The sequence below is a fragment of the Schistocerca gregaria genome, chromosome 3 (genome assembly GCF_023897955.1).
Source record: "Schistocerca gregaria isolate iqSchGreg1 chromosome 3, iqSchGreg1.2, whole genome shotgun sequence".
Classification (NCBI taxonomy): domain Eukaryota; kingdom Metazoa; phylum Arthropoda; class Insecta; order Orthoptera; family Acrididae; genus Schistocerca; species Schistocerca gregaria.
This window is the reverse complement of record NC_064922.1, coordinates 103,325,332-103,345,034: the sequence shown is the minus strand read 5'-3', so window position 1 is coordinate 103,345,034 and position 19,703 is coordinate 103,325,332.

Genomic DNA, 19,703 nt, shown 5'->3' with positions numbered 1-19,703 from the left:
TGCATCGGAAACTTCTACTGGTTTTCCAGGGAACGATCAAAGCGTAGACTGTTTGAGACATTACTCCCATGGAGGAATGTGCGCATGGTGACTGTTGTATTCAATCCCGATGCAATTTCTGTGTTTCATCATCACTCTGATAGTCCACAGATTACAGAATGCCACCAGATGTGCATCGGAATCTACTAATTGTCTTCCAGGGAACGATCAAATCGTAGACTGTTTGAGACATTACTCCCATGGAGGAAAGTGCGCATGGTGACTGTTGTATTCAATCCCGATGCTATTTCTGTGTTTCACCAACACTCTGATACTCCACAGATTACTGAATGCCACCAGATGTGCATCGGAAACTACTACTTGTCTTCCAGGGAACGATCAAAGCGTAGAAAGTTTGAGAATTACTCCCATGGAGGAAAGTGCGCATGGTGACTGTTGTATTCAATCCCGATGCAATATCTGTGTTTCATCAACACTCTGTTAGTCCACAGATTACAGAATGCCACCAGATGTGCATCGGAGACTACTACTGGTCTTCCAGGGAACGATCAAAGCGTAGACTTTGAGACATTACTTCCATGGAGGAAAGTGCTCATCATGACTGTGGTATTCAATCCCGATGCTACTTCTGTGTTTCATCAACACTCTGATAGTCCACAGATTACAGAATGCCACCAGATGTGCATCGGAAATTACTACTGGTCTTTCAGGGAACGATCAAAGCGTAGACTGTTTGAGAATTACTCCCATGGAGGAAAGTGCGAATAGTGACTGTTGTATTCAATCCCGATGGAATTTCTGTGTTTCATCAACACTCTGATAGTCCACAGATTACAGAATGCCTCCATTTGTGCATCGAAAACTACTACTGGTCTTCCAGGGAACAATCAAAGCGTAGACTGTTTGAGACAATACTCCCATGGAGGAAAGTGCGCATGGTGACTGTTGTATTCAATCCCGATGCAATTTCTGTGTTTCATCAACACTCTGATAGTCCATAGATTACAGAATGCTACCAGATGTGCATCGGAAACTTCTACTGGTTTTCCAGGGAACGATCAAAGCGTAGACTGTTTGAGACATTACTCCCATGGAGGAATGTGCGCATGGTGACTGTTGTATTCAATCCCGATGCAATTTCTGTGTTTCATCAACACTCTGATAGTCCACAGATTGCAGAATGCCTCCAGATGTGCATAAGAAATTACTACTGGTCTTCCAGGGAACGATCAAAGCATAGACTGTTTGAGACATTACTCCCATGGAGGAAAGTGCGAATATTGACTGTTGTATTCAATCCCGAAGCAATTTCTCTGTTTCATCAACACCCTGTTAGTCCACAGATTACAGAACGCCACCAGATGTGCATCGGAAACTACTGCTGGTCTTTCAGGGTACGATCAAAGCGTAGACTGTTTGAGACATTACTCACATGGAGGAATGTGCGCATTGTGACTGTTGTATTCAATCCCGATGCAATTTCTGTGTTTCATCAACTCTCTGATAGTGCACAGATTACAGAATGCCACCAGATGTGCATCGGAAACTACTACTGGTTATCCAGGGAACGATCAAATCGTAGACTGTTTGACACATTACTCCCATGGAGGGAAGTGCGCATGGTGATTGTTGTATTCAATCACGATGCAATTTCTGTGTTTCATCAACACTCTGATAGTCCACAGATTACAGAATGCCACCAGATGTGCATCCAAAACTATTACTGGTCTTCCAGAGAACGATCAAAACGTAGACTGTTTGAGACATTACTCCCAAGGAGGTATGTGCTCATGATGACTGTTGTATTCAATCCCGATGCAATTTTTGTGTTTCATCAACACTCTGAGTGTCCATAGATTACATAATGCTACCAGATGTGCATCGTAAACTTCTACTGGTCTTCCAGGGATCGATCAAAGCGTAGACTGTTTGAGACATTACTCCCATGGAGGAAAGTGCTCATGATGACTGTTGTATTCAATCACGAAGCTACTTCTGTGTTTCATCTACACTCTGATAGTCCCCAGATTACAGAATGCCACCAGATGTGCATCGGAAACTACTACTGGTCTTCCAGGGAACGATCAAAGCGTAGACTGTTTGAGACATTACTCCCATGGAGGAAAGTGCGCATGGTGACTGTTGTATTCAATCCCGATGGAATTTCTGTGTTTCATCAACACTCTGATAGTCCACAGATTACAGAATGCCTCCATTTGTGCATCGAAAACTACTACTGGTCTTCCAGGGAACAGTCAAAACGTAGACTGTTTGAGACAATACTCCCATGGAGGAAAGTGCGCATGGTGACTGTTGTATTGAATCCCGATGCAATTTCTGTGTTTCATCAACACTCTGATAGTCCATAGATTACAGAATGCTACCAGATGAGCATCGGAAACTTCTACTGGTCTTCCAGGGAACGATGAAAGCGTAGACTGTTTGAGACATTACTCCCATGGAGGAATGTGCGCATGGTGACTGTTGTATTCAATAACGATGCAATTTCTGTGTTTAATCAACACTCTGATAGTCCACAGATTACAGAATGCCACCAGATGTGCATCGGAAACTACTACTGGTCTTTCAGGGAACGATCAAATCGTAGACTGTTTGAGACATTACTCCCAAGGAGGAAAGTGCGCATGGTGACTGTTGTATTCAATCCCGATGCTATTTCTGTGTTTCACCAACACTCTGATAGTCCACAGATTACTGAATGCCACCAGATGTGCATCGGAAACTACTACTGGTCTTTCAGGGAACGATCAAAGCGTAGACTGTTTGAGACATTACTCCCATGGAGGAAAGTGCGAATATTGACTGTTGTATTCAATCCCGATGCAATTTCTCTGTTTCATCAACACTCTGTTAGTCCACCGATTAAAGAATGCCACCAGATGTGCATCGGAAACTACTACTGGTCTTCCAGGGAACGATCAAAGCGTAGACTGTTTGAGACATTACTCCCATGGAGAAAAGTTCGCATGGTGACTGTTGTATTCAATCCCGATGCTATTTCTCTTTTTCATCAACACTCTGATAGTCCACTGATTACAGAATGCCACCAGATGTGCATCGGAGACTACTACTGCATTCCAGGGAACGATCAAAGCGTAGACTGTTTGTGATATCACTCCCTTGGAGGAAAGAGCGCATGGTAACTGTTGTATTCAATCCCGATGCATTCTCTGTGTTTCATCAACACTCTGATGGTCCACAGATTACAGAATGCCACCAGTTGTGCATCGGAAACCACTACTGGTCTTTCAGGGAACGATCAAAACGTAGACTGTTTTCGACATTACTCCCATGGAGGAATGTGCCCATGGTGACTGTTGAATTCAATCCCGATGCAATTTCTGTGTTTCATCAACACTCTGATAGTCCACAGATTACAGAATGTCACCAGATTTGCATCGGAAACTACTACTGGTCTTCCAGGGAACGATCAAGGCGTAGAATGTTTGAGAATTACTCCCATGGAGGAACGTGTGCATGGTGACTGTTGTATTCAATCCCGATGCAATTTCTGCGTTTCATCAACACTCTGATAGTCCACAGATTACAGAATGCCACCAGATGTGCATCGGAAACTACTACTGGTCTTCCAGGGAACGAACAAATCGTAGACTGTTTGAGACATTACTCCCATGGAGGAAAGTGAGAAAATTGACTGTTGTATTCAATCCCGATGCAATATCTGTGTTTCATCAACACTCTGTTAGTCCACAGATTACAGAATGCCACCAGATGTGCATCGGAGACTACTACTGGTCTTCCAGGGAACGATCAAAGCGTAGACTTTGAGACATTACTTCCATGGAGGAAAGTGCTCATGATGACTGTGGTATTCAATCCCGATTCTACTTCTGTGTTTCATCAACACTCTGATAGTCCACAGATTACAGAATGCCACCAGATGTGCATCGGAAATTACTACTGGTCTTTCAGGGAACGATCAAAGCGTAGACTGTTTGAGAATTACTCCCATGGAGGAAAGTGCGAATAGTGACTGTTGTATTCAATCCCGATGGAATTTCTGTGTTTCATCAACACTCTGATAGTCCACAGATTACAGAATGCCTCCATTTGTGCATCGAAAACTACTACTGGTCTTCCAGGGAACAATCAAAACGTAGACTGTTTGAGACAATACTCCCATGGAGGAAAGTGCGCATGGTGACTGTTGTATTCAATCCCGATGCAATTTCTGTGTTTCATCAACACTCTGATAGTCCATAGATTACAGAATGCTACCAGATGTGCATCGGAAACTTCTACTGGTCTTCCAGGGAACGATCAAAGCGTAGACTGTTTGAGACATTACTCCCATGGAGGAATGTGCGCATGGTGACTGTTGTATTCAATCCCGATGCAATTTCTGTGTTTCATCATCACTCTGATAGTCCACAGATTACAGAATGCCACCAGATGTGCATCGGAATCTACTAATTGTCTTCCAGTGCACGATCAAATCGTAGACTGTTTGAGACATTACTCCCATGGAGGAAAGTGCGCATGCTGACTGTTGTATTCAATCCCGATGCTATTCCTGTGTTTCACCAACACTCTGATAGTCCACAGATTACTGAATGCCACCAGATGTGCATCGGAAACTACTACTTGTCTTCCAGGGAACGATCAAAGCGTAGAAAGTTTGAGAATTACTCCCATGGAGGAAAGTGCGCATGGTGACTGTTGCATTCAATCCCGATGCAATTTCTGTGTTTCATCAACACTCTGATAGTCCACAGATTGCAGAATGCCTCCAGATGTGCATAAGAAATTACTACTGGTCTTCCAGGGAACGATCAAAGCATAGACTGTTTGAGACATTACTCCCATGGAGGAAAGTGCGAATATTGACTGTTGTATTCAATCCCGAAGCAATTTCTTTGTTTCATCAACACCCTGTTAGTCCACAGATTACAGAACGCCACCAGATGTGCATCGGAAACTACTACTGGTCTTCCAGGGAACGATCAAAGCGTAGACTGTTTGAGACATTACTCCCATGGAGAAAAGTGCGAATGGTGACTGTTGTATTCAATCCCGTTGCAATTTCTGTGTTTCATCAACACTCTGATAGTCCACAGATTACAGAATGCCTCCAGATGTGCATCGGAATCTACTACTGGACTTCCAGGGAACGATGAAAACGTAGACTGTTTGAGACATTACTCCCATGGAGGAAAGTGCGCATGGTGACTGTTGGATTCAATCCCGATGCAATTTCTGTGTTTCATCAACACTCTGATAGTCCACAGACTACAGAATGCCTCCAGATGTGCATCGGAAATTACTACTGGTCTTCCAGGGAACTATCAAAGCGTAGACTGTTTGAGACATTACTCCCATGGAGGAAAGTGAGAAAATTGACTGTTGTATTCAATCCCGATGCAATTTCTGTGTTTCATCAACACTCTGTTAGTCCACAGATTACAGAATGCCACCTGATGTGCATCGGAGACTACTACTGGTCTTCGAGGGAACGATCAAAGCGTAGACTTTGAGACATTACTCCCATGGAGGAAAGTGCGCATGGTGACTGTTGTATTCAATCCCGATGCTATATCTGTGTTTCATCAACACTCTGATAGTCCACAGATTACAGATTGCCACCAGATGTGCATCGGAAACTACTGCTGGTATTCCAGGGAACGATCAAAGCGTAGACTGTTTGAGATATCACTCCCATGGAGGAAAGTGCTCATGGTGACTGTTGTATTCAATCCCGATGCATTCCATGTGTTTCATCAACACTCTGATAGTCCACAGATTACAGAATGCCACCAGTTGTGCATCGTAAACAACTACTGGTCTTTCAGGGTACGATCAAAGCGTAGACTGTTTGAGACATTACTCACATGGAGGAATGTGCGCATTGTGACTGTTGTATTCAATCCCGATGCAATTTCTGTGTTTCATCAACTCCCTGATAGTGCACAGATTACAGAATGCCACCAGATGTGCATCGGAAACTACTACTGGTTATCCAGGGAACGATCAAATCGTAGACTGTTTGACACATTACTCCCATGGAGGGAAGTGCGCATGGTGATTGTTGTATTCAATCACGATGCAATTTCTGTGTTTCATCAACACTCTGATAGTCCACAGATTACAGAATGCCACCAGATGTGCATCCAAAACTACTACTGGTCTTCCAGAGAACGATCAAAACGTAGACTGTTTGAGACATTACTACCAAGGAGGTATGTGCTCATGATGACTGTTGTATTCAATCCCGATGCTACTTCTGTGTTTCATCAACACTCTGATAGTCCATAGATTACAGAATGCTACCAGATGTGCATCGTAAACTTCTACTGGTCTTCCAGGGATCGATCAAAGCGTAGACTGTTTCAGACATTACTCCCATGGAGGAATGTGCGCATGGTGACTGGTGTATTCAATCCTGATGCAATTTCTGTGTTTCATCAACACTCTGATAGTCCACAGATTACAAAATGCCACCAGATGTGCATCCAAAACTACTAATTGTCTTCCAGGGAACGATCAAATCGTAGACTGTTTGAGACATTACTCCCATGGAGGAAAGTGCGCATGGTGACTGTTGTATTCAATCCCGATGCTATTTCTGTGTTTCACCAACACTCTTATAGTCCACAGATTACTGAATGCCACCAGATGTGCATCGGAAACTACTACTGGTCTTCCAGGGACCGAAAAAAGCGTAGAAAGTTTGAGAATTACTCCCATGGAGGAAAGTGCGCATGGTGCTGTTGTATTCAATCCCGATGCAATATCTGTGTTTCATCAACACTCTGATAGTCCACAGATTGCAGAATGCCTCCAGATGTGCATCGAAAATTACTACTGGTCTTCCAGGGAACGATCAAAGCGTAGACAGTTTGAGACATTACTCCCATGGAGGAAAGTGAGAATATTGACTGTTGTATTCAATCCCGATGCAATTTCTCTGTTTCATCAACACTCTGTTAGTCCACAGATTACAGAATGCCACCAGATGTGCATCGGAAACTGCTACTGGTCTTCCAGGGAACGATCAAAGCGTAGACTGTTTGAGACATTACTCCCATGGAGAAAAGTGCGCATGGTGACTGTTGTAATCAATCCCGATGCTATTTCTGTGTTTCATCAACACTCTGATGGTCCACTGATTACAGAATGCCACCAGATGTGCATCGGAAACTACTACTGCATTCCAGGGAACGATCAAAGCGTAGACTGTTTGTGATATCACTCCCGTGGGGGAAAGTGCGCATGGTGACTGTTGTATTCAATCCCGATGCAATCTCTGTGTTTCATCAACACTCTGATGGTCCACAGATTACAGAATGCCACCAGTTGTGCATCGGAAACCACTACTGGTCTTTCAGGGAACGATCAAAGCGTAGACTGTTTGAGGTATTATTCCCATGGAGGAATGTGCGCATGGTGACTGTTGAATTCAATCCCGATGCAATTTCTGTGTTCCATCAACACTTTGATAGTCCACAGATTACAGATTGCCTCCAGATGTGCATCGGAAACTACTACTGGTCTTCCTCGGAACGATCAAAGCGTAGTCTGTTTCAGACGTTACTCCCATGGAGGAAAGTGCGGATGGTGACTGTTGTATTCACTCCCGATGCAATTTCTGTGTTTTATCAACATTTTGAAGGTCCACAGATTACAGAATGCTTCCAGATGTGCAGCGGAAGCTACTAATGGTCTTCCAGGGAACGATCAAAGCGTAGAAAGTTTGAGAATTACTCCCATGGAGGAAAGTGCGCATGGTGACTGTTGTATTCAATCCCGATGCAATTTCTGTGTTTCATCAACACTCTGATAGTCCACAGATTGCAGAATGCCTCCAGATGTGCATAAGAAATTACTACTGGTCTTCCAGGGAACGATCAAAGCATAGACTGTTTGAGACATTACTCCCATGGAGGAAAGTGCGAATATTGACTGTTGTATTCAATCCCGAAGCAATTTCTCTGTTTCATCAACACCCTGTTAGTCCACAGATTACAGAACGCCACCAGATGTGCATCGGAAACTACTGCTGGTCTTTCAGGGTACGATCAAAGCGTAGACTGTTTGAGACATTACTCACATGGAGGAATGTGCGCATTGTGACTGTTGTATTCAATCCCGATGCAATTTCTGTGTTTCATCAACTCTCTGATAGTGCACAGATTACAGAATGCCACCAGATGTGCATCGGAAACTACTACTGGTTATCCAGGGAACGATCAAATCGTAGACTGTTTGACACATTACTCCCATGGAGGGAAGTGTGCATGGTGATTGTTGTATTCAATCACGATGCAATTTCTGTGTTTCATCAACACTCTGATAGTCCACAGATTACAGAATGCCACCAGATGTGCATCCAAAACTACTACTGGTCTTCCAGAGAACGATCAAAACGTAGACTGTTTGAGACATTACTCCCAAGGAGGTATGTGCTCATGATGACTGTTGTATTCAATCCCGATGCAATTTTTGTGTTTCATCAACACTCTGATAGTCCATAGATTACATAATGCTACCAGATGTGCATCGTAAACTTCTACTGGTCTTCCAGGGATCGATCAAAGCGTAGACTGTTTGAGACATTACTCCCATGGAGGAAAGTGCTCATGATGACTGTTGTATTCAATCACGAAGCTACTTCTGTGTTTCATCTACACTCTGATAGTCCACAGATTACAGAATGCCACCAGATGTGCATCGGAAACTACTACTGGTCTTCCAGGGAACGATCAAAGCGTAGACTGTTTGAGACATTACTCCCATGGAGGAAAGTGCGCATGGTGACTGTTGTATTCAATCCCGATGGAATTTCTGTGTTTCATCAACACTCTGATAGTCCACAGATTACAGAATGCCTCCATTTGTGCATCGAAAACTACTACTGGTCTTCCAGGGAACAGTCAAAACGTAGACTGTTTGAGACAATACTCCCATGGAGGAAAGTGCGCATGGTGACTGTTGTATTGAATCCCGATGCAATTTCTGTGTTTCATCAACACTCTGATAGTCCATAGATTACAGAATGCTACCAGATGAGCATCGGAAACTTCTACTGGTCTTCCAGGGAACGATGAAAGCGTAGACTGTTGGAGACATTACTCCCATGGAGGAATGTGCGCATGGTGACTGTTGTATTCAATAACGATGCAATTTCTGTGTTTAATCAACACTCTGATAGTCCACAGATTACAGAATGCCACCAGATGTGCATCGGAAACTACTACTGGTCTTTCAGGGAACGATCAAATCGTAGACTGTTTGAGACATTACTCCCAAGGAGGAAAGTGCGCATGGTGACTGTTGTATTCAATCCCGATGCTATTTCTGTGTTTCACCAACACTCTGATAGTCCACAGATTACTGAATGCCACCAGATGTGCATCGGAAACTACTACTGGTCTTTCAGGGAACGATCAAAGCGTAGACTGTTTGAGACATTACTCCCATGGAGGAAAGTGCGAATATTGACTGTTGTATTCAATCCCGATGCAATTTCTCTGTTTCATCAACACTCTGTTAATCCACAGATTAAAGAATGCCACCAGATGTGCATCGGAAACTACTACTGGTCTTCCAGGGAACGATCAAAGCGTAGACTGTTTGAGACATTACTCCCATGGAGAAAAGTTCGCATGGTGACTGTTGTATTCTATCCCGATGCTATTTCTCTTTTTCATCAACACTCTGATAGTCCACTGATTACAGAATGCCACCAGATGTGCATCGGAGACTACTACTGCATTCCAGGGAACGATCAAAGCGTAGACTGTTTGTGATATCACTCCCTTGGAGGAAAGTGCGCATGGTAACTGTTGTATTCAATCCCGATGCATTCTCTGTGTTTCATCAACACTCTGATGGTCCACAGATTACAGAATGCCACCAGTTGTGCATCGGAAACCACTACTGGTCTTTCAGGGAACGATCAAAACGTAGACTGTTTTCGACATTACTCCCATGGAGGAATGTGCCCATGGTGACTGTTGAATTCAATCCCGATGCAATTTCTGTGTTTCATCAACACTCTGATAGTCCACAGATTACAGAATGTCACCAGATTTGCATCGGAAACTACTACTGGTCTTCCAGGGAACGATCAAGGCGTAGAATGTTTGAGAATTACTCCCATGGAGGAACGTGTGCATGGTGACTGTTGTATTCAATCCCGATGCAATTTCTGCGTTTCATCAACACTCTGATAGTCCACAGATTACAGAATGCCACCAGATGTGCATCGGAAACTACTACTGGTCTTCCAGGGAACGAACAAATCGTAGACTGTTTGAGACATTACTCCCATGGAGGAAAGTGAGAAAATTGACTGTTGTATTCAATCCCGATGCAATATCTGTGTTTCATCAACACTCTGTTAGTCCACAGATTACAGAATGCCACCAGATGTGCATCGGAGACTACTACTGGTCTTCCAGGGAACGATCAAAGCGTAGACTTTGAGACATTACTTCCATGGAGGAAAGTGCTCATGATGACTGTGGTATTCAATCCCGATGCTACTTCTGTGTTTCATCAACACTCTGATAGTCCACAGATTACAGAATGCCACCAGATGTGCATCGGAAATTACTACTGGTCTTTCAGGGAACGATCAAAGCGTAGACTGTTTGAGAATTACTCCCATGGAGGAAAGTGCGAATAGTGACTGTTGTATTCAATCCCGATGGAATTTCTGTGTTTCATCAACACTCTGATAGTCCACAGATTACAGAATGCCTCCATTTGTGCATCGAAAACTACTACTGGTCTTCCAGGGAACAATCAAAACGTAGACTGTTTGAGACAATACTCCCATGGAGGAAAGTGCGCATGGTGACTGTTGTATTCAATCCCGATGCAATTTCTGTGTTTCATCAACACTCTGATAGTCCATAGATTACAGAATGCTACCAGATGTGCATCGGAAACTTCTACTGGTCTTCCAGGGAACGATCAAAGCGTAGACTGTTTGAGACATTACTCCCATGGAGGAATGTGCGCATGGTGACTGTTGTATTCAATCCCGATGCAATTTCTGTGTTTCATCATCACTCTGATAGTCCACAGATTACAGAATGCCACCAGATGTGCATCGGAATCTACTAATTGTCTTCCAGTGCACGATCAAATCGTAGACTGTTTGAGACATTACTCCCATGGAGGAAAGTGCGCATGGTGACTGTTGTATTCAATCCCGAAGCTATTTCTGTGTTTCACCAACACTCTGATAGTCCACAGATTACTGAATGCCACCAGATGTGCATCGGAAACTACTACTTGTCTTCCAGGGAACGATCAAAGCGTAGAAAGTTTGAGAATTACTCCCATGGAGGAAAGTGCGCATGGTGACTGTTGTATTCAATCCCGATGCAATTTCTGTGTTTCATCAACACTCTGATAGTCCACAGATTGCAGAATGCCTCCAGATGTGCATAAGAAATTACTACTGGTCTTCCAGGGAACGATCAAAGCATAGACTGTTTGAGACATTACTCGCATGGAGGAAAGTGCGAATATTGACTGTTGTATTCAATCCCGAAGCAATTTCTTTGTTTCATCAACACCCTGTTAGTCCACAGATTACAGAACGCCACCAGATGTGCATCGGAAACTACTACTGGTCTTCCAGGGAACGATCAAAGCGTAGACTGTTTGAGACATTACTCCCATGGAGAAAAGTGCGAATGGTGACTGTTGTATTCAATCCCGATGCAATATCTGTGTTTCATCAACACTCTGATAGTCCACAGATTACAGAATGCCTCCAGATGTGCATCGGAATCTACTACTGGACTTCCAGGGAACGATGAAAACGTAGACTGTTTGAGACATTACTCCCATGGAGGAAAGTGCGCATGGTGACTGTTGGATTCAATCCCGATGCAATTTCTGTGTTTCATCAACACTCTGATAGTCCACAGACTACAGAATGCCTCCAGATGTGCATCGGAAATTACTACTGGTCTTCCAGGGAACTATCAAAACGTAGACTGTTTGAGACATTACTCCCATGGAGGAAAGTGAGAAAATTGACTGTTGTATTCAATCCCGATGCAATTTCTGTGTTTCATCAACACTCTGTTAGTCCACAGATTACAGAATGCCACCAGATGTGCATCGGAGACTACTACTGGTCTTCGAGGGAACGATCAAAGCGTAGACTTTGAGACATTACTCCCATGGAGGAATGTGCGCATGGTGACTGTTGTATTCAATCCTGATGCAATTTCTGTGTTTCATCAACACTCTGATAGTCCACAGATTACAAAATGCCACCAGATGTGCATCCAAAACTACTAATTGTCTTCCAGGGAACGATCAAATCGTAGACTGTTTGAGACATTACTCCCATGGAGGAAAGTGCGCATGGTGACTGTTGTATTCAATCCCGATGCTATTTCTGTGTTTCACCAACACTCTTATAGTCCACAGATTACTGAATGCCACCAGATGTGCATCGGAAACTACTACTGGTCTTCCAGGGACCGAAAAAGGCGTAGAAAGTTTGAGAATTACTCCCATGGAGGAAAGTGCGCATGGTGCTGTTGTATTCAATCCCGATGCAATATCTGTGTTTCATCAACACTCTGATAGTCCACAGATTGCAGAATGCCTCCAGATGTGCATCGAAAATTACTACTGGTCTTCCAGGGAACGATCAAAGCGTAGACAGTTTGAGACATTACTCCCATGGAGGAAAGTGAGAATATTGACTGTTGTATTCAATCCCGATGCAATTTCTCTGTTTCATCAACACTCTGTTAGTCCACAGATTACAGAATGCCACCAGATGTGCATCGGAAACTGCTACTGGTCTTCCAGGGAACGATCAAAGCGTAGACTGTTTGAGACATTACTCCCATGGAGAAAAGTGCGCACGGTGACTGTTGTAATCAATCCCGATGCTATTTCTGTGTTTCATCAACACTCTGATGGTCCACTGATTACAGAATGCCACCAGATGTGCATCGGAAACTACTACTGCATTCCAGGGAACGATCAAAGCGTAGACTGTTTGTGATATCACTCCCGTGGGGGAAAGTGCGCATGGTGACTGTTGTATTCAATCCCGATGCAATCTCTGTGTTTCATCAACACTCTGATGGTCCACAGATTACAGAATGCCACCAGTTGTGCATCGGAAACCACTACTGGTCTTTCAGGGAACGATCAAAGCGTAGACTGTTTGAGGCATTATTCCCATGGAGGAATGTGCGCATGGTGACTGTTGAATTCAATCCCGATGCAATTTCTGTGTTCCATCAACACTTTGATAGTCCACAGATTACAGATTGCCTCCAGATGTGCATCGGAAACTACTACTGGTCTTCCTCGGAACGATCAAAGCGTAGTCTGTTTCAGACGTTACTCCCATGGAGGAAAGTGCGGATGGTGACTGTTGTATTCACTCCCGATGCAATTTCTGTGTTTTATCAACATTTTGAAGGTCCACAGATTACAGAATGCTTCCAGATGTGCAGCGGAAGCTACTAATGGTCTTCCAGGGAACGATCAAAGCGTAGATTGTTTCAGACATTACTCCCATGGAGGAAAGTGCGCATGGTGACTGTTGTATTCAATCCCGATGCAATATCTGTGTTTCATCAACACTCTGTTAGTCCACAGATTACAGAATGCCACCAGATGTGCATCGGAGACTACTACTGGTCTTCCAGGGAACGATCAAAGCGTAGACTTTGAGACATTATTCCATGGAGGAAAGTGCGCATGGTGACTGTTGTATTCAATCCCGATGCTATTTCTGTGTTTCATCAACACTCTGATAGTCCACAGATTACAGAATGCCACCAGATGTGCATCGGAATCTACTAATTGTCTTCCAGGGAACGATCAAATCGTAGACTGTTTGAGACATTACTCCCATGGAGGAAAGTGCGCATGGTGACTGTTGTATTCAATCCCGATGCTATTTCTGTGTTTCACCAACACTCTGATAGTCCACAGATTACTGAATGCCACCAGATGTGCATCGGAAACTACTACTTGTCTTCCAGGGAACGATCAAAGCGTAGAAAGTTTGAGAATTACTCCCATGGAGGAAAGTGCGCATGGTGACTGTTGTATTCAATCCCGATGCAATTTCTGTGTTTCATCAACACTCTGATAGTCCAAAGATTGCAGAATGCCTCCAGATGTGCATCGGAAATTACTACTGGTCTTCCAGGGAACGATCAAAGCGTATACTGTTTGAGACATTACTCCCATGGAGGAAAGTGCGAATATTGACTGTTGTATTCAATCCCGAAGCAATTTCTCAGTTTCATCAACACCCTGTTAGTCCACAGATTACAGAATGCCACCAGATGTGCATCGGAAACTACTAATGGTCTTCCAGGGAACGATCAAAGCGTAGACTGTTTGAGACATTACTCCCATGGAGAAAAGTGCGCATGGTGACTGTTGTATTCAATCCCGATGCAATTTCAGTGTTTCATCAACACTCTGATAGTCCACAGATTACAGAATGCCTCCAGATGGGCATCGGAATCTACTACTGGTCTTCCAGGGAACGATGAAAACGTAGACTGTTTGAGACATTACTCCCATGGAGGAAAGTGCGCATGGTGACTGTTGTATTCAATCCCCATGCAATTTATGTGTTTCATCAACACTCTGATAGTCCACAGATTACAGAATGCCTCCAGATGTGCATCGGAAATTACTACTGGTCTTCCAGGGAACTATCAAAGCGTAGACTGTTTGAGACATCACTCCCATGGAGGAAAGTGAGAAAATTGACTGTTGTATTCAAACGCGATGCAGTTTCTGTGTTTCATCAACACTCTGTTAGTCATCAGATTACAGAATGCCACCAGATGTGCATCGGAGACTACTACTGGTCTTCGAGGGAACGATCAAAGCGTAGACTTTGAGACATTACTCCCATGGAGGAAAGTGCGCATGGTGACAGTTGTATTCAATCCCGATGCTATATCTGTGTTTCATCAACACTCTGATAGTCCACAGATTACAGAATGCCACCAGATGTGCATCGGAAACTACTGCTGGTATTCCAGGGAACGATCAAAGCGTAGACTGTTTGAGATATCACTCCCGTGGAGGAAAGTGCTCATGGTGACTGTTGTATTCAATCCCGATGCATTCTCTGTCTTTCATCAACACTCTGATAGTCCACAGATTACAGAATGCCACCAGTTGTGCATCGGAAACAACTACTGGTCTTTCAGGGAACGATCAAAGCGTAGACTGTTTGAGACATTACTCACATGGAGGAATATGCGCATTGTGACTGTTGTATTCAATCCCGATGCAATTTCTGTGTTTCATCAACTCTCTGATAGTACACAGATTACAGAATGCCACCAGATGTGCATCGGAAACTACTACTGGTGTTCCAGGGAACGATCAAATCGTAGACTGTTTGAGACATTACTCCCATGGAGGGAAGTGCGCATGGTGACTGTTGTATTCAATCACCATGCAATTTCTGTGTTTCATCAACACTCTGATAGTCCACAGATTACAGAATGCCACCAGATGTGCATCCAAAACTACTACTGGTCTTCCAGAGAACGATCAAAGCGTAGACTGTTTGAGACATTACTCCCAAGGAGGAAAGTGCTCATGATGACTGTTGTATTCAATCCCGATGCTACTTCTGTGTTTCATCAACACTCTGATAGTCCACAGATTACAGAATGCCTCCAGATGTGCATCGGTAACTACTACTGGTCTTCCAGGGAACGATCAAAGCGTAGACTGTTTGAGAATTACTCCCATGGAGGAAAGTGCGCATAGTGACTGTTGTATTAAATTCCGATGGAATTTCTGTGTTTCATCAACACTCTGATAGTCCACAGATTATAGAATGCTACCAGATGAGCATCGGAAACTACTACTGGTCTTCCAGGGAACAATCAAAACGTAGACTGTTTGAGACAATACTCCCATGGAGAAATGTGCGCATGGTGACCGTTGTATTCAATCCCGATGCAATTTCTGTGTTTCATCAACACTCTGATAGGCCATAGATTACAGAATGCTACCAGATGTGCAACGGAAACTTCTACTGGTCGTCCAGGGAACGATCAAAGCGTAGACTGTTTCAGACATTACTCCCATGGAGGAATGTGCGCATGGTGAATGTTGTATTCAATCCCGATGCAATTTCTGTGTTTCATCAACACTCTGATAGTCCACAGATTACAAAATGCCACCAGATGTGCATCGGAAACTACTAATTGTCTTCCAGGGAACGATCAAATCGTAGACTGTTTGAGACATTACTCCCATGGAGGAAAGTGCGCATGGTGACTGTTGTATTCAATCCCGATGCAATTTCTGTGTTTCACCAACACTCTTATAGTCCACAGATTACTGAATGCCACCAGATGTGCATCGGAAACTACTACTGGTCTTCCAGGGACCGAACAAAGCGTAGAAAGTTTGAGAATTACTCCCATGGAGGAAAGTGCGCATGGTGACTGTTGTATTCAATCCCGATGCAATATCTGTGTTTCATCAACACTCTGATAGTCCACAGATTGCAGAATGCCTCCAGATGTGCATCGAAAATTACTACTGGTCTTCCAGGGAACGATCAAAGCGTAGACTGTTTGAGACATTACTCCCATGGAGGTAAGTGCGAATATTGACTGTTGTATTCAATCCCGATGCAATTTCTCTGTTTCATCAACACTCTGTTAGTCCACAGATTACAGAATGCCACCAGATGTGCATCGGAAACTACTACTGGTCTTCCAGGGAACGATCAAAGCGTAGACTGTTTGAGACATTACTCCCATGGAGAAAAGTGCGAATGGTGACTGTCGTAATCATTCACGATGCTATTTCTGTGTTTCATCAACACTCTGATAGTCCACTGATTACAGAATGCCACCAGATGTGCATCGGAAACTACTACTGCATTCCAGGGAACGATCAAAGCGTAGACTGTTTGTGATATCACTCCCGTGGGGGAAAGTGCGCATGGTGACTGTTGTATTCAATCCCGATGCAATCTCTGTGTTTCATCAACACTCTGATGGTCCACAGATTACAGAATGCCACCAGTTGTGCATCGGAAACCACTACTGGTCTTTCAGGGAACGATCAAAGCGTAGACTGTTTGAGACATTACTCCCATGGAGGAATGTGCGCATGGTGACTGTTGAATTCAATCCCGATGCAATTTCTGTGTTTCATCAACACTCTGATAGTCCACAGATTACAGATTGCCTCCAGATGTGCATCGGAAACTACTACTGGTCTTCCTGGGAACGATTAAAAAGCGTAGTCTGTTTCAGACGTTACTCCCTTGGAGGAAAGTGCGGATGGTGACTGTTGTATTCACTCCCGATGCAATTTCTGTGTTTTATCAAGATTTTGAAGGTCCACAGGTTACAGAATGCTTCCAGATGTGCACCGGAAGCTACTAATGGTCTTCCAGGGAACGATCAAAGCGTAGACTTTGAGACATTACTTCCATGGAGGAAAGTGCGCATGGTGACTGTTGTATTCAATCCCGATGCTATTTCTGTGTTTCATCAACACTCTGTTAGTCCACAGATTACAGAATGCCACCAGATGTGCATCGGAGACTACTACTGGTCTTCGAGGGAACGATCAAAGCGTAGACTTTGAGACATTACTCCCATGGAGGAAAGTGCGCATGGTGACTGTTGTATTCAATCCCGATGCTATATCTGTGTTTCATCAACACTCTGATAGTCCACAGATTACAGATTGCCACCAGATGTGCATCGGAAACTACTGCTGGTATTCCAGGGAACGATCAAAGCGTAGACTGTTTGAGATATCACTCCCGTGGAGGAAAGTGCTCATGGTGACTGTTGTATTCAATTCCGATGCATTCTCTGTGTTTCATCAACACTCTGATAGTCCACAGATTACAGAATGCCAACAGTTGTGCATCGGAAACAACTACTGGTCTTTCATTGAACGATCAAAGCGTAGACTGTTTGAGACATTACTCACATGGAGGAATGTGCGCATTGTGACTGTTGTATTCAATCCCGATGCAATTTCTGTGTTTCATCAACTCTCTGATAGTACACAGATTACAGAATGCCACCAGATGTGCATCGGAAACTACTACTGGTGTTCCAGGGAACGATCAAATCGTAGACTGTTTGAGACATTACTCCCATGGAGGGAAGTGCGCATGGTGACTGTTGTATTCAATCACGATGCAATTTCTGTGATTCATCAACACTCTGATAGTCCACAGATTACAGAATGCCACCAGATGTGCATGCAAAACTACTACTGGTCTTCCAGAGAACGATCAAAGCGTAGACTGTTTGAGACATTACTCCCAAGGAGGAAAGTGCTCATGATGACTGTTGTATTCAATCCCGATGCTACTTCTGTGTTTCATCAACACTCTGATAGTCCACAGATTACAGAATGCCTCCAGATGTGCATCGGAAACTACTACTGGTCTTCCAGGGAACGATCAAAGCGTAGACTGTTTGAGAATTACGCCCATGGAGGAAAGTGCGCATAGTGACTGTTGTATTCAATTCCGATGGAATTTCTGTGTTTCATCAACACTCTGATAGTCCACAGATTACAGAATGCTACCAGATGAGCATCGGAAACTACTACTGGTCTTCCAGGGAACAATCAAAACGTAGACTGTTTGAGACAATACTCCCATGGAGGATAGTGCGCACGGTGACTGTTGTATTCAATCCCGATGCAATTTCTGTGTTTCATCAACACTCTGATTGTCCATAGATTACAGAATGCTACCAGATGAGCATCGGAAACTTCTACTGGTCTTCCAGGGAACGATCAAAGCATAGACTGTTTCAGACATTACTCCCATGGAGGAATGTGCGCATGGTGACTGTTGTATTCAATCCCGATGCAATTTCTGTGTTTCATCAACACTCTGATAGTCCACAGATTACAAAATGCCACCAGATGTGCATCGGAAACTACTAATTGTCTTCCAGGGAACGATCAAATCGTAGACTGTTTGAGACATTACTCCCATGGAGGAAAGTGCGCATGGTGACTGTTGTATTCAATCCCGATGCAATTTCTGTGTTTCACCAACACTCTTATAGTCCACAGATTACTGAATGCCACCAGATGTGCATCGGAAACTACTACTGGTCTTCCAGGGACCGAACAAAGCGTAGAAAGTTTGAGAATTACTCCCATGGAGGAAAGTGCGCGTGGTGACTCTTGTATTCAATCCCGATGCAATATCTATTTTTCATGAACACTCTGATAGTCCACAGATTGCAGAATGCCTCCAGATGTGCATCGAAAATTACTACTGGTCTTCCAGGGAACGATCAAAGCGTAGACTGTTTGAGACATTACTCCCATGGAGGAAAGTGCGAATATTGACTGTTGTATTCAATCCCGATGCAATTTCTGTGTTTCATCAACACTCCGTTAGTCCACAGATTACAGAATGCCACCAGATGTGCATCGGAAACTACTACTGGTCTTCCAGGGAACGATCAAAGCGTAGACTCTTTGAGACATTACTCCCATGGAGGAATGTGCGCATGGTGACTGTTGAATTCAATCCCGATGCAATTTCTGTGTTTTATCAACATTTTGAAGGTCCACAGATTACACAATGCTTCCAGATGTGCACCGGAAGCTACTAATGATCGTCCAGGGAACGATCAAAGCGTAGATTGTTTCAGACATTACTCCCATGGAGGAAA